The sequence below is a fragment of the Peromyscus maniculatus genome, chromosome 15, assembly GCF_049852395.1.
Source record: "Peromyscus maniculatus bairdii isolate BWxNUB_F1_BW_parent chromosome 15, HU_Pman_BW_mat_3.1, whole genome shotgun sequence".
Taxonomy (NCBI): domain Eukaryota; kingdom Metazoa; phylum Chordata; class Mammalia; order Rodentia; family Cricetidae; genus Peromyscus; species Peromyscus maniculatus.
In genome coordinates, this window is record NC_134866.1 from 78,832,569 (window position 1) to 78,846,053 (window position 13,485).

General features: G+C 45.5%; 1 long non-coding RNA gene across 1 annotated transcript; it reads right to left on the reverse strand.

Annotated features, from left to right (window-relative positions):
- Positions 1-2,449: 2,449 nt before the first annotated feature.
- Positions 2,450-8,591, reverse strand: LOC121822826 (uncharacterized). Its single transcript, XR_006064089.2, has 3 exons — positions 8,335-8,591; positions 5,696-5,945; positions 2,450-5,448 (listed from the first exon to the last, which is right to left on the reverse strand). It is a non-coding gene; the product is annotated as an uncharacterized LOC121822826 (long non-coding RNA).
- Positions 8,592-13,485: the final 4,894 nt, after the last annotated feature.

Here is a 13,485-nt window from a genome sequence, read left to right on the forward strand (position 1 = left end):
TGCAATGTCTTGCTTAAAACCCTTGAAGCAATTTCATTTTCTTAGAATAAAATACAATTTTCGTATCCAGGTTCCTAATGCGTTTATGATCTGGCCCCTGTCTTCTTCTCCAGCACCAGCACTCAGCACTCTAGTCCTTCCTTACGGTATTCAGGCCACACCGACTTCCTCTGTATTCCTATAATAAGCCAATTCCTTTCTCAGCCCAAAGTAATCCAAAGAGGAAAAAGATAGTGTCTAAATTGTACTGGAGCAAACCAAGATGTGTATAAAATAAATTAACCTCATTTATTCCTCACATCATACATAAAAACTAACTTGAAATAGACTGCAGACCTAAATTTAAGAACTAAAACTATAACACTCCTAGAAAAATCACTTCTAGAAGAAAATATTTCTAGAAGGAAATCTTTGTGGAGTGAGGTAAGAAAAAAAAGATTTCTTTCATTTTTAATTAAAATATATTTACATCATTTTCCCCATTTCTCCCCCCCTCCTCCCATATACACCCCCCTTTGGCTCCCTTTTGAAGCAATACCCTTTTTTTCTTTAGGTGTTAAAGTTATAGATGCCTAAATATATAAATACAAGCTGCTCAGTCCATATAGTGTTACTTGTAGTTACATGATTTTAGGACTTACCACTTAATATTGGATAATCAATGTTTAGTGGACTCATCATTGGGGAGGACTATTTTCCCCACTCTCATCTTTGGTTGCCTGTAGTTCTTTGACTATCAAATATAATTTTAAAGTGATCATTGGCATTAATCACTATTTCTCATCCCAAATACAGAAAAAGAAAGCAGGTCGCCTCACAAAAGAAAAGCAATAAACAGCATATGTCTATAGAGGTGTACAGGGCCAGTCTCTCTTATCCTGAGAGAGAGCAGGCCTGGAGGTCTGCTCACTGAAGCCTCAAGTACAGAAATCTCATCAGCGGAGAGCAGGGAAGCAAGCACCAGAGAGAGCTACTTAGGACATGCTGCGTTCTGAGAAGAAAATGTCAAACTTGAGACCCTTCTTATTCATATCTGTCTCTTAGAGTTTTGAACCTTTTTTTCAATAATAATAATGAAAAACATTGATTATCTGTGGTGTGACTTGGCAAGAAGACAGATTGCCTGGGTTTTGTTCTGCTTTGTTTTGTTTTAAGTGAAAATGTATAGACTATGTTACTAAATGAGAGCTTCACAGTCCCCAGAGGTTGAATGATGAATGAGGTCATGGTAGAAAAAAACACCAAAATGATGGCTTCCCTCACATCCAAGCTCCTGTAGTTCTCTCTTAAAGTTTGAGTGTTTTCTCTTCCCATACAGATCAGGATAGGTAGTCATACTGTTTAAGTGTCAGACCACCTCGTTATCCATTAACCCTCTCTCCACTCATTCTTCCAACTGTTCAACAGCAAAACTTTATCGTGCTAACTTCTTAAATGCTTGTTTTTGAGACTTTGTCTTCCCTTGAATTCGCTTCACTCTCTCCAAGTTAGGCATCACCTTGCTCTCCCTGGAATGCTTGTGTAAGCTCGAAGGTGGCACCCACTTCTATTTCTACACTGTCTACTCTACACTTCCCATGCACCCATTACAGATTCACGGTTGTTGACATGCATCTTCTGTTTACCAATTGTCAATTCACAACTTCCCAAAGGAACTGTTATTTTCTATGTTCTGTCCAAACATCTGCATCACTACCTGGAAGAAAATAATCTGCAAGTGAGGAAGACAAACCTATGGAATTGTTTAGTAGCCTGAGATTCCACTTGGTTTGGGCTCTGCACACACCCCTTTTCTAATGTTTTATGTGCACAAATTCCAATCCTAACAATACATCTAACAACCTGTTGACCTATGAACAGCCTATGACCCCCAGCTGCATGGAGCTGCATTACTCCCCGCTCTGAACAATGGAATAAGTTTTTCTTCTCCTTATCTTAGATCATCAAACTTGGATCCAGTGAATGGAAGGTAGGAGCATAGGTGAGCCAAAGAACTCCACTTGTCAAATGCTAACACTAAAAGCAAGTGATTTCACCTAAGATGTTTAGCCTAAGGAAAGTAGTCCCTGGTGGATACAAGGAAGGGACATCAGCCAATTCTGCACTGAATTTGAGAAACAGATTATGTCATTCTGCTCAAAAAATAGAACTTTTAAAAAGAAGATTCAAATCTCAGTGACTTGGGGAAAATGCAATTACATTTTCACACGTAAGACTGACATGTGTCCCAAGAGTTGATTGTTCCCTTCATCATGGTCATGCAAGGACAGCAATGCCCCATCTCTAAAAATTGCTGGGTTTGCTGTGTGTGGTGGGGGGTGTCTCAGGGAGATGCTGGGCAGTCTTGGATGGGCTAGAATGGGCTCAGAGTGATTCTTCACTTCAAAAAAATTATTTATCTACCTACTTTTCTCTGTGTGTATGTGTATATATATATGTGTGTGTGTGTGTGTGTGTGTGTGTGTGTGTGTGTGTGTGTGTGTGTGTGTGATGTCCCACAATGAGCAACTGGGGACCAGAGGACAACTAGTAAGAATTCCTTCTGCCATGTGGGCCCTCAAATTCGGGGGTAAGGCAGTGGCATCTTCACCTGCTGGGCCACCTCCGCTGGCCCTGGTTCTTCAATTTTGCCTGCTATTCATGAGGCCAAACTAGTCAAGTGGCCTCACTCAAGTAAAGAGGGGCTCAGAAATTCAGTGTTGGCATGTGTCCAGAGTGCAAACATTGTGACACAAATATAACCACCATGTGTCTCTGACTTATTGTACATCCCTCCGAGTGTCTCACACGTACCTGCTATACTTTGCACACTTAAAAAAATAAACATATGTCAAGACACATCTTTCCTAAATTCTTCTGTATCTACTGCTCCCTCATGCTACTGGGTCTGCCTTGCCTATAACAGAGATGTCTCAATAGACACTCAGTAACACATCTCACACATTACATCCTGCAATTGTCTGTCTAACTCACTCACTGGACAGAGAGCTCCTTGAAGGAAGAGAAGGCATCTGACTGCCTCTGTATTCCCAGTATTGGTGATAGCACCCATACACAGGTGTGTCATGGGAAGTCAGGTGCTATGAGGTGGGAGACAGCCTGTAGACAGCATGAGATGACAGCTTCAGTGAGGTAAGCAGGCTTTCACCGATAAGATCCACAGGCAGCTCGGAAGCATGGCCACGTTATCATTTAGAAACAGCATTATTGACCTTCTATCAGGAAAAATGTGCGGCAGGAGGGCTAAAATTGTTTGACAGCTAGCCAGTTTCCACAGCAAAGTGTCAGGAGCACAGATGATGATGCTGGCCTCGCTTAGTGGTTCCTGTGACAACTAAATGCATTTCAGTTTTAAGATCGACATATTTTCCCAAGGGCACAAATTGCCGTCACTGAGAACTAAGAATTCCAGCCCGGTTTCAAGCTTCTATTCCACGGCTTTTTTCTGCACTTTCTTTTGTTTGTGGGGTAGGGGGCTTCACAGATGCCAGACCTGCTCAGGTCCTCTCACATGCTCCATGGTACAGTATGGGAAGAAAGCCAGCACAAGAGCATCCTCGACAGCAAACCCCAGACTATTCTGATGGCCCCGACAGAAGCCATTCTTGTGCTGGGCAGAGGTCAGGCTGCCGAGGCATCTGAGGCCAGTGTTAAAACCACCGCTCTGGGACTCTCCTGTGCTTCCTTCAGAACTCATCTAAATGAAGTCTATTTCTTTTGACATAAACTATAACCTCAAGAGAAATCGAATACCATCTGGCATGATGCAAAGATCACCCAGGGCCTACGGGCAGAAGTATATTTCATAGGAAAAGGGATTACCAACTAGTCTCTCCTTCATTTTTTTTAGAGGATCTGGCCTTGACGTATGTCTGCTGTGCCTCGGCAGGTTAGTGTGGTTCAGGATTAAGCAATGAATTCATCATGTTGGTTTGGCTTACCTGATTAAGAAGTCCTGACTTCTGCTCTGCATGTAAATGTGCTGGCTTTCCTGTCTCTGTACTTCTCATCACTAGCCTCTCCAAAACCAGGCTGGCAAGACCTCTGGGATGGATGCACCAGGGGCCGTTCCTTTGGCTCCTCCCACTTTTTCAGGAAGCCCCTGGGGGCTGTGTTTATGCCTCAGTAAGATGGGATTAGAGTGGACTCTGAGAAGATGGAAGCCTGGATAACTGCAGGCATGCCCGAGGTCCTTAACCTTTCTTTCCTCCTACTAATCTATTGCTGTGAGACAGTTGGAGAGCCCCGTTTAACTTTATGAACGGGATTATTCTTTCTATATAGAAGAAGCTTAAAGGGCTTAGGGGAAGCAATTCAACCAATCAGAAGGTGTACCAGGGGACGTGTCTTGAAGATGCCACTGACATGAGAATGCACTGTTTTCATTTCACTTCAGGGAAGTGACAGTGAAGATTATCGGGATAGTAAAACCTCGGTTTCTCTATTGCCTCAGCCCCTCTTAATTTTTGACCCTTCTCTAGGAAAGCTAGCTCTTCAGTCGTACTGTCTTAGGCTCTAGGGCCTCTACATCCATCCACATGAAATGCAAGCTGGTCCTTCTCTTTGTACATCATGGGAGTCTGTGACGGCCATGCCTCTGACCCAGTGCGTGAGTACATGGTCCATCACGCTTGGTGCCTGATGGCGTCCCGGAACTCCTCTGGACTAGCTTTGGCCAACACAATACTAAGCAGACATGTTGTCATGTCCATTGTGTTAGTAAATTCTCATGTGCGGTTTGAGCTCGCTAAGAAGCTGGGTTGTCTCTCCCCATGCCCTGTACCCCCACCATCTCATACCAAGCATGTTTGTCTCAAAGTATCCTCTAAGACCCCTTATCCGGGGAGGGGCTGCCCGCTCCCAACTGTTCAGCGAATGAGGGAAGAGAGAAGCAAAACAGCCAGAGAACAAAAACACCGTGTCCTGGAGCGCAGCTAGGATGCAAACCATTCCCAACAGAGGCTACTATTGTTTATCCCATGATGCACTGGGAACCAGAAGCTCAGGTCCAGCCATGGGATGCCTGTCCATGGAGAGACAGCTCAGTTGGAAACTCCAGCCAACTGCCTCGACTTCCCCAGCTGATTTCTACTGTATGTTTGGAACCTCCTGATTTGATGGTGTTGCCTTTAATTTGCTCTTCATCAGACTACTCTGATCATGTCTATTGCCTGCTGTGAGTGCCTGATTTGATAATGCTTTGCCCTCTATCTGTTGTTTTTATTTACTTACTATTTATTCTTTGTACTTTTGCTTGTTATACACTTGTTCAAAACCCAAAGTACAGCTGAGGATGTGCATCGTTCACCAGATGGTTCAGGATGCATGTGCAGTGCCCTTCCATGGAAATGCTTTCCAAGAATGCATTGCGCTGACCTTTCCCTCTTCCTTCCAGGATTAGCTGCAATGTTCCAGGTATGGGCAGCTTGTCAGTCCGAGTTCTGGAGTCTGACAGAGGGAAAATACTAAGCTACAACCAGCTGTCAATGGACATGTACTATAAATAAGAAATAAACTTTTGGGGATATGAGCCACTGAGATGTGGTGATCATTTATGGCTGCAGAATAATTTAATGTGACCAACACAGGGAGACGTGTATCCACTAACCCATCTCATAGATAAGATTGTCTGTTGCTATATGGCAAGCTACTTCACAAACTTAATGACTTAAGCAACACACATTGAGTGTCTTACATCTCTACGGATCTGAAATCCTGTCATGGCTTGCTGAATCTCCTTCTGTAGACTCTGTCACAAGGCCACTGTCACGGCACCAGCCTGGGGACCCAGACTGTGATGGCAAAACGTTGACTGGCTCTGCAGTTATGTCATGGCTCTGCTGGAGCAGGATCCACTCCTTGTTAACAGATGCTGGTGACCTGAGCCCCAGTCAGGTCTCCTGACCCAAGTCCGTTGTCAAGTCCACTCGAGGTAGCTTTCTCCACTGGAAAAAAAAAACATGTAAGGAGAGATTGGAATGAAGATCAGCAAGGCAGAAGTCACAGACTTCTAAACTAATCACAGAAGTTACATCTCATCCCTTCCCCCATGTTCTAGCCACTGAGCCCATCCTACACTCGGGTCAAGAGTGTGAAAACTAGGGCCGAGGTGTCCTGTGGACCCACATAGGAAACTACCTACCATAATCACTGTCTCAAAAAAACTGCAATAAGCCAGGTGGTGGTTGTGTATGCCTTTAATCCCAGCACTCAAGAGACAGAGGCAGGCAGATATCTGTGAGTTCAAGTCCAGCCTGGTCTACAGAGCTAGTTCCAGGATAGCTAAGGCTGTTCTTACACAGTGAAACCCTGTCTTGGAAAACCAAAACCCAACCAAACAAACTACAATAAGTCAACAAGAATCATGTAAGAGACTAAACCTCAGTGGCAAGAGAGTGAAAAGTGGAATTTTTGTAAGTGAAGATATGAAGCCCAAGAAGGTTAAACACCTTGCCTAGGGTGCATAGTTAGAAATAAACCCCAGAGAACTGCTATTTCCACTAGACAGATAAGTGAAAAATTAAAGAGCAATACAAGACGAATTGCACTCATCTCCAGCAGAAGTGAGAGCATCGATCATTAATTGAATTAAATAAATCATCTAGACAGTGAGTGAATTAAAAGTGCAGAGGAGGCGGGCTCTTCAAGCTGGTGCAATCAGAAAGGTAAGTCATCTTGTAAAAAAGTAAGTGGTGTTACAGGCTTTGACGAGGGGAATTCTTCTGAGCAGAGAAGAGAGGTGTCATCACCAAAAAGACAGGCCAAGATGAGATGTCTCTCTTCAGTGTCACCCCGCTGTCAAAAAGTATTACTCATCTCCAATCTCCAATCTAGACCTATCAGAAGACATCATCCAGGACTATGGTTCCCCAGTACTCTCTGCATTAAGTCTGAGGCCAGGCAAAATACCCTTTATATTCACCCTCAGAAACTGGCTCCTGCCTTGAAATAGAAACGTTAAAATCCACTGGAAAGTTTGTGGGACAGGCTACAATGTGCTTATGCTCTACTCCCCAGATGTGAGTGGGGCTCTGGAATCTCTGTGGAGGAGAGGCGTCTGCTTGTACAGTTTGAAAAGCTGCCCCCAAGTGATTCTGCTAAAAGCTGATCGCTGTAACACCCTGGTTGAGTACCGCCACTCAAGGAGATGGCCTGGTCATCTCATGAGGGGTATCCAGTAAAGAGCCAGGCCACACATGTTGACCTTCAAAGCTCTCCAAAACCAATTCTCTGGGATCCCAATACACTTCCCTTGCGAAATACAAATAGATCCCACAGCCTAGCCAGCGTAAATAGAGAAAGTCAAGTCAGCCTTAGCTTGCCAGAAGCTTCCACTGTCCCCACATTTAAGTGAGTGGTCATGAACAAGCCCTGATGGTTTTCCCGGAAGTCATGCAGTGAGGCCACGCCCCCGAATCATAATAAGTCAGCAAATCCTGATGAGTGGCTTACTCCTTATTTACCTTGAGCTACTAATTCTGCAGATGGTAAAACAGATCATTTGGGCAACAAGGTCCAGGTCTGGAGCAAACCTGAAAATGGTTAGATCTAGCTTGTCTGGAAACCAAGTTGTTGTTGTTGTTGTTGTTGTTGCTTTCTGATTGTGTTGAGGGAGGGTTGCTTCGTACATGGGTATATGTATGTGTATGTGTTTAAGTTCTCGTGTGTGTGTGTGTGTGTGTGTGTGTGTGTGTGTGTGTGTGTGTGTGTGTGTTTCTGCTTGTGGAGGTCAGAGGTCAATCTTGACTGTTGATCCTCAGGAGTCTCTTACTGGGATCTGGGGCTCCACACTGGCTAAGCTAGCTGGCCAGTGAGCCCTAGGATCCTCCCGCTCTCACCTCCCCAGCACTGGGATTACAAGCAAGTCCCCATGCCCTATTTTCATATGGGCGCTGGGAGTAAAACTCAGTTCCTCCTGCTTGTATAGGAAGCATTTTACTCCAAACCAAGTGTTTTTTAAAATCTGCATCAGCCTTTTGTCTTACCTTATTATCTGTAAAACAATGAAAAAACGTGGGGAGCAAAAGACAAAGAAAAATAAATCTTGAACTAAAAAAAAAAAAGTACTGTATTTAAAAAAAAAACCCAACTCCCTGGTGATCCTTGGAATTCTAAGCTGTTTTCCTTCAGGGTTTGTCAGGTTGTATTTCCAAGTGTGAGCATCAAGTTTCTGAGCATTAAACTGGTCTGGCCACTTTAACCTGAAGATCTGAAAATTGGGGCTCCCATCTGCCTGGTTGCTCATCAGAGATCAATTCCCTGGATAGGCAGGAGAGCCCCTTCAAGGGCTTCAGTTGGTGGAAGAGCCAAGATCTCAGCCCGTGTGACACTTACTCCATCACGCCCGACTGAGGAGAGACGCCTGAGGACACACAGCTGTAGACAGTCACAGTGCTTTATGCCTGGATGCAAAGATCATTTTCTGCCATCTGCACTCTTGGCCAGGGTGGCCCTGGTTGAAGGCATCACTTGTAGACATGACCTTTACCCAGTGCTCCGTCATGGGGATAGACAGCAATTCTCGCTTTGCCCACGGCAGCCATTAGATACCACAGAAGCTAATCTCTTCCAGTACACACTGACAAAATTTCTTCTCTAGGAATGAAAAGAAACGACTTCAAATGAAGCTGTCAAGTTTGCTTTTCTTCATATTATGTGTTTTATTCCTGAAGGAAGGGTGTGCAGAAAACAACAAATATCTTCTAAACACCATTACGTGTTTCCTAAGAGTCTTCCGGTTTGTCGCAGAAGCATCCTGACACTCTAAGCATTTCCAAAGGAATCTGTTCCTTTCTCGTCTTCTCTCTCCCCACCCAGAACTCTGTAAATATGCTTCTTAGCTCTACAGGAAAGGCAGAAAGGCTGCATGTAAACATCAGGAGTAGGACATGAGGCGAGGAATGAAACAGCCATGTTTCTGCAAAGCTTCTGCAGCCCGTTGGTCCGACACTGAGGTCGGAAGCCCGGAGTGCTATTAGGGGAAACCCTAAAGTGGAGGATCCTACTTTGGCTGCAGAGTAAAACTGCCTGGGGTGCTTTTCAAAAAAATAGTGATACAGGCCCCATCCTTACAAATCCTGACCTACTTGGTGCAGGGTGGTACCCAGGGAAAGATAGTTTAAAAACTCCCTGGGTGGAAGCTGGAAGTTTTGTTTGTTTGTTTGTTGTTGTTTTGCTTTCTCAGTGAGCACAATCCTTCCGGGGCCTGCACAGGGAACATTGGTTGGGCATTTGGGTCAGTTAGCTTCCTTTTAGCCTACGGGCTACAAACTCACATGCCTCCAAGCACCATAGAGGACACCAAAGATGAACAACACCAGATCCAACAGAGAGAGCTGGGACTGGGGCTGTTCAAAAGATGACAGAAATTTGGGTTTTTATGTGAAACTTCCCAGTTTAAGAATGTTGACACCAGACCTGAAATGAAACTCTTTGAAGGTGCAGAGGACAGCCTTGGTTCTCAGCCTTCCCAACACTGGGCCCCAGGATAACCTGGACCCTCCCTGCCCGAGGAGAACCCACAAGAATGGGGAAGAAGTAACACATGCGCAGAGCTGACCTCTGTGTCTGGCAAACCCTGCTTCCGGCTAGCCCCAGAGCGACCTGGGCAGCCGTTGGGGCCAATTCTCATCTGCATGCATCTTTAACTGACCTTCCATGAGACTTTGCTTGCAGGGAGGGTAGAGTCACATCCTGGTGACTGAGATAGGCAACTTGACCCTAGACGCATCACTAGGACCCCTTAAGGTTGTGCTACAAGGACCAGAACCTTAAAGGAAACCCAAGAAAGCAAAAGGAGGGGATGTCCGTCCATTCCCCCAAATAATCCCTGTTATTGTGTTGAACTAAACCAGAGCTGGGGGGATGGCCCAGTAAGAGCAAGGTTTGCTATACGAGCTTGAGGACCTGAGTTCAAGGCTCCAGCACTGATGTAAAAAAGCTGAATATGGCTGTTCACACCCACACCCTCAGCATTTCGGGTAGAGCCAAGATGGTCCCAGGAACTGGATGACCAGCCAGCCTTTTCCAAACAAGGAGATTCTTGTTCAGTCTGAGACCGTCTCAGGGCAGTAAGACTTTGAGCAATAAAGACATGACATCCAACCTCTTTCTCCAGCTTCTACATGCATATACACAGTATATACACACACACACACACACACACACACACACACACACACACACACCCATCACACATAAATACCACACATACACACCCAATACACACACACACACACACACACACACACAGAATCTAGGAGAAAGTGCCATCACTTGGTTTCCTGGGAGACATTTCTGCATATAAAGAAAATTTAAAAAAAAAAATGAATACCATGCAGTTTCTTCCCTAGACAGCTCATGAAGAAGGGTAGTTACAGTATCCTAGTGTGCTGAGTGGCGGGTGGTAGTCAGTGGCTGAGGCCTGTGGACACGGGGGTAGAACTCAGAGGGCAGCAGGAACCACAAAAGTGCCTCACTACAGTGACAGGTAGGGACAGAACCCTGGCTGAAGGCAGCATCTGCTATCTTTGTCGCAAATATTCTGCAGCTGTGTGTCAGCTGTTGCAGATAGACACCAGGAATCTGTGATCATACTAGATATTTGAAGGAGTCTCAATCTGTAAGGACTCTAAAAGGTGTTAAGCAAATTACCAGGGGAAGATGACCCTGGTGTTTTCTGAAGTATACTCTAGTGCCTTCCTTATGTCTACCATTCTACACGGTGGCAAGTATTTTGATGCCCATTTTATGGATGTGGAACCTGAGGCTCCAGATGGGCTGGTTTATCCAGTGCCATGAAGTGGGTAAGTGCCTGGCTTCAGTGGCTGTGCGCACGCGCTGTCCATGCAGGTTCACAAGTATATGAGAGCTCATGTGTGGGAGCCCCAAACTGATGTCAGGGGCCCTTCCTCTTCCTTTTCTCTCTACTGCATACATTGGGGCAGAGTCTCCTGCTGAACACGGAGCTTTCCAGTTCCAGGTAGTCCAGCTAGTCAGCTTGCTTTGGAGATCCCCTGTCTCTGTCTCCTGAGTGTTGGGACTATAGGCAGTTGCCACATCTGTCCAGTTGTGTGTGTGTGTGTGTGTGTGTGTGTGTGTGTGTGTGTGTGTGTGTGTGTGTGTGTGTGATTTCTTGGGATCCAACTCCAGTCCTCATGATGGTACAACAAGCATTCTATCTGATGAGCCTTCGCCCTGGCCTTATCCCAACTGCTTCATACAAAATCCCATCTTGCTTCTGGCACCCACTGTCCACTTAGAGATGACATTTCCCACCTTGGGTGGATCACGGGAACCCATTTAACGTGTCTTCATGCCTTTAACGTGAGGTCCTCTGGCTCAGGAGTAGTAAACAACTGTTTATTTTGAAAAAGAACTTTTATGCCTAAATATGTCTCCTTTGAAGTAGGTGTTCTGGGGGACATTAAACTTATACTCAAAACCTCAGGCCCTACAGACCTTTCCATGAAAGTTTATGTAATTCCTCAAATGAGCAGCCAGTTATTAAGGCCTGGCACATCAGAGCTGCTGATGGAGAATTACAAACACTTTGTCTTTAAGTAATGGATGCTCTTCTGAGTCATATAGGGGGACAGGACAGTGTGAAAGGTACCATAAACAGAACTATTAAAAGGAGCCAGTGGGCTGGCGCAGCAGGTAAAGGCACCTGACAAAAACTTGATGATCTATGTTTGATCCTGAGTCCCACGTAGTAGAAGGAGAGAACTGGTTCCCTCCAGTTGTCCTCCAATCTCCAAATGTCGTGACATCTGCATGCCCAATACACACACACACACACACACACACACGCACGCACGCACGCACGCACGCACGCACTCACTCACAAACATAATAACGGTATTTTGAATTGAAAAATATGAAATCCACCAAGCTCTAGCCTCTCCATATCCCATTTCCCCTACAGTGCCATGTGGATGTTTTTGTGCGTGCCTGTGTGTGTGACGGTGTCTTGCTATGTAGCCCAGGGTAGTATGTAATTCAGTATGTGGCTCCTGCAAGCCCCCGACCGCCAGCATCAGTCTTCCTGCCTCAGAATCCTGTGTGCTGGTGTAACAGGCGTGCACCCCCACACCTGGCCATGGGAATCTTTTGGGAACACGCACTGAGTTTGGCAGTGTCTCCTCAAACCTCCCCCCTGCCCCCCGCCATGCCTCCCTTTGCACTTGGGATGCATTTCCTCAATGCCTACACGAACAGGATGAACTGGCCCTCGCTGGCCTCTCCTCTTTTCCTCGCCTACTTCTTGAACACGTCCCAGGCTCTTGGCCTCTGCTCATCTTATTCATGCTGTTCCCCAGCTCTTTTAGGACGTTTGGCCTGATGTCATCTCTAAAAGGCTTTCTCCAGCTGCTCAAAACCTTGGCCCTTTATTAGTCTTTCTTCCTCTAGAATTTATTCATTTTTATATCTGTATTTTATTTTTCTATATCTTTATTATTCTGGAATTGATTCAGTCACTTAATTTAAATGCTGATGTTCTTCCTTGGGCTGTAAATTTAATGAAGGTGAGGATCTGACCAGACCAGGCCAGTACCAGGGTGTACATGGAATGAGATGAGCAACTCAGCCTTTGGGGAGGCAGATCAGACCCCCTCTTCTTGTACTAGGTCTGTACTACCTGCAGCCAGATAGAACCAGTTGTCCTTGTTCCATAAATCTCTGGCCCATTTGAAAGTATCTCAAGGCTCCTCTGCAGCTGTGGTCCTGTCCTTTCTACTCTCAGGAAAGCCCATGAATATGGCCTAGGAGGAAGAAACGGCCTCTTCCTCTCCACCCCCTTCCTGTCTCACCCTACCTTCAATACAACACAGCTTCATCCTAAGAGCCAGGAACTCTGGTTTGATGCCCCGGGATGAAAGGGCCCAGACCTCTTACTGAGGATCAGCCAGATGGAGCTGAACGGTCTTGCTAACACCCACTGATTGCATCTCAAGGACCATTTCCCTGAACTCGGCCCAGGCATTGTGATCAGAGAGCTTATTCCTTTAGAGAGGCATCTACTTGGCAAACTGTAGTCCTAAAATACATGGCACTAGAGAAATGGGAAAAGGCTTTTATGACTGTATAGTGAAGAGGTAGAAAGCATAATAACTCATCTCCAGAAGAGCTCAGACTCAGCCCTTCTGATTCAGAATAGCAGGTATATAGCCCTGGAAGCAACACACACATGTTCTCACACACACACATATATATATAGACACACACACACATACTCATACACATACACACATGCACACACACACAAGCACATACACACACACCTGCCTATGCAGAACCCCCCTGGGTATACTGAGAACAGTGAGTTACTACCAATGCGGTCCTTACTTTTTTTTACCTATTTATTTTGTGAGACAGAGTTTCACTATGTGCGCCAGGCTGGTCTTGAACTCACGGCACATCCAGATTGGCCTCATATTGACTGCCATCCTGCCTTTGCCTCCTAAGGGCACCGTTAGGCCCAGA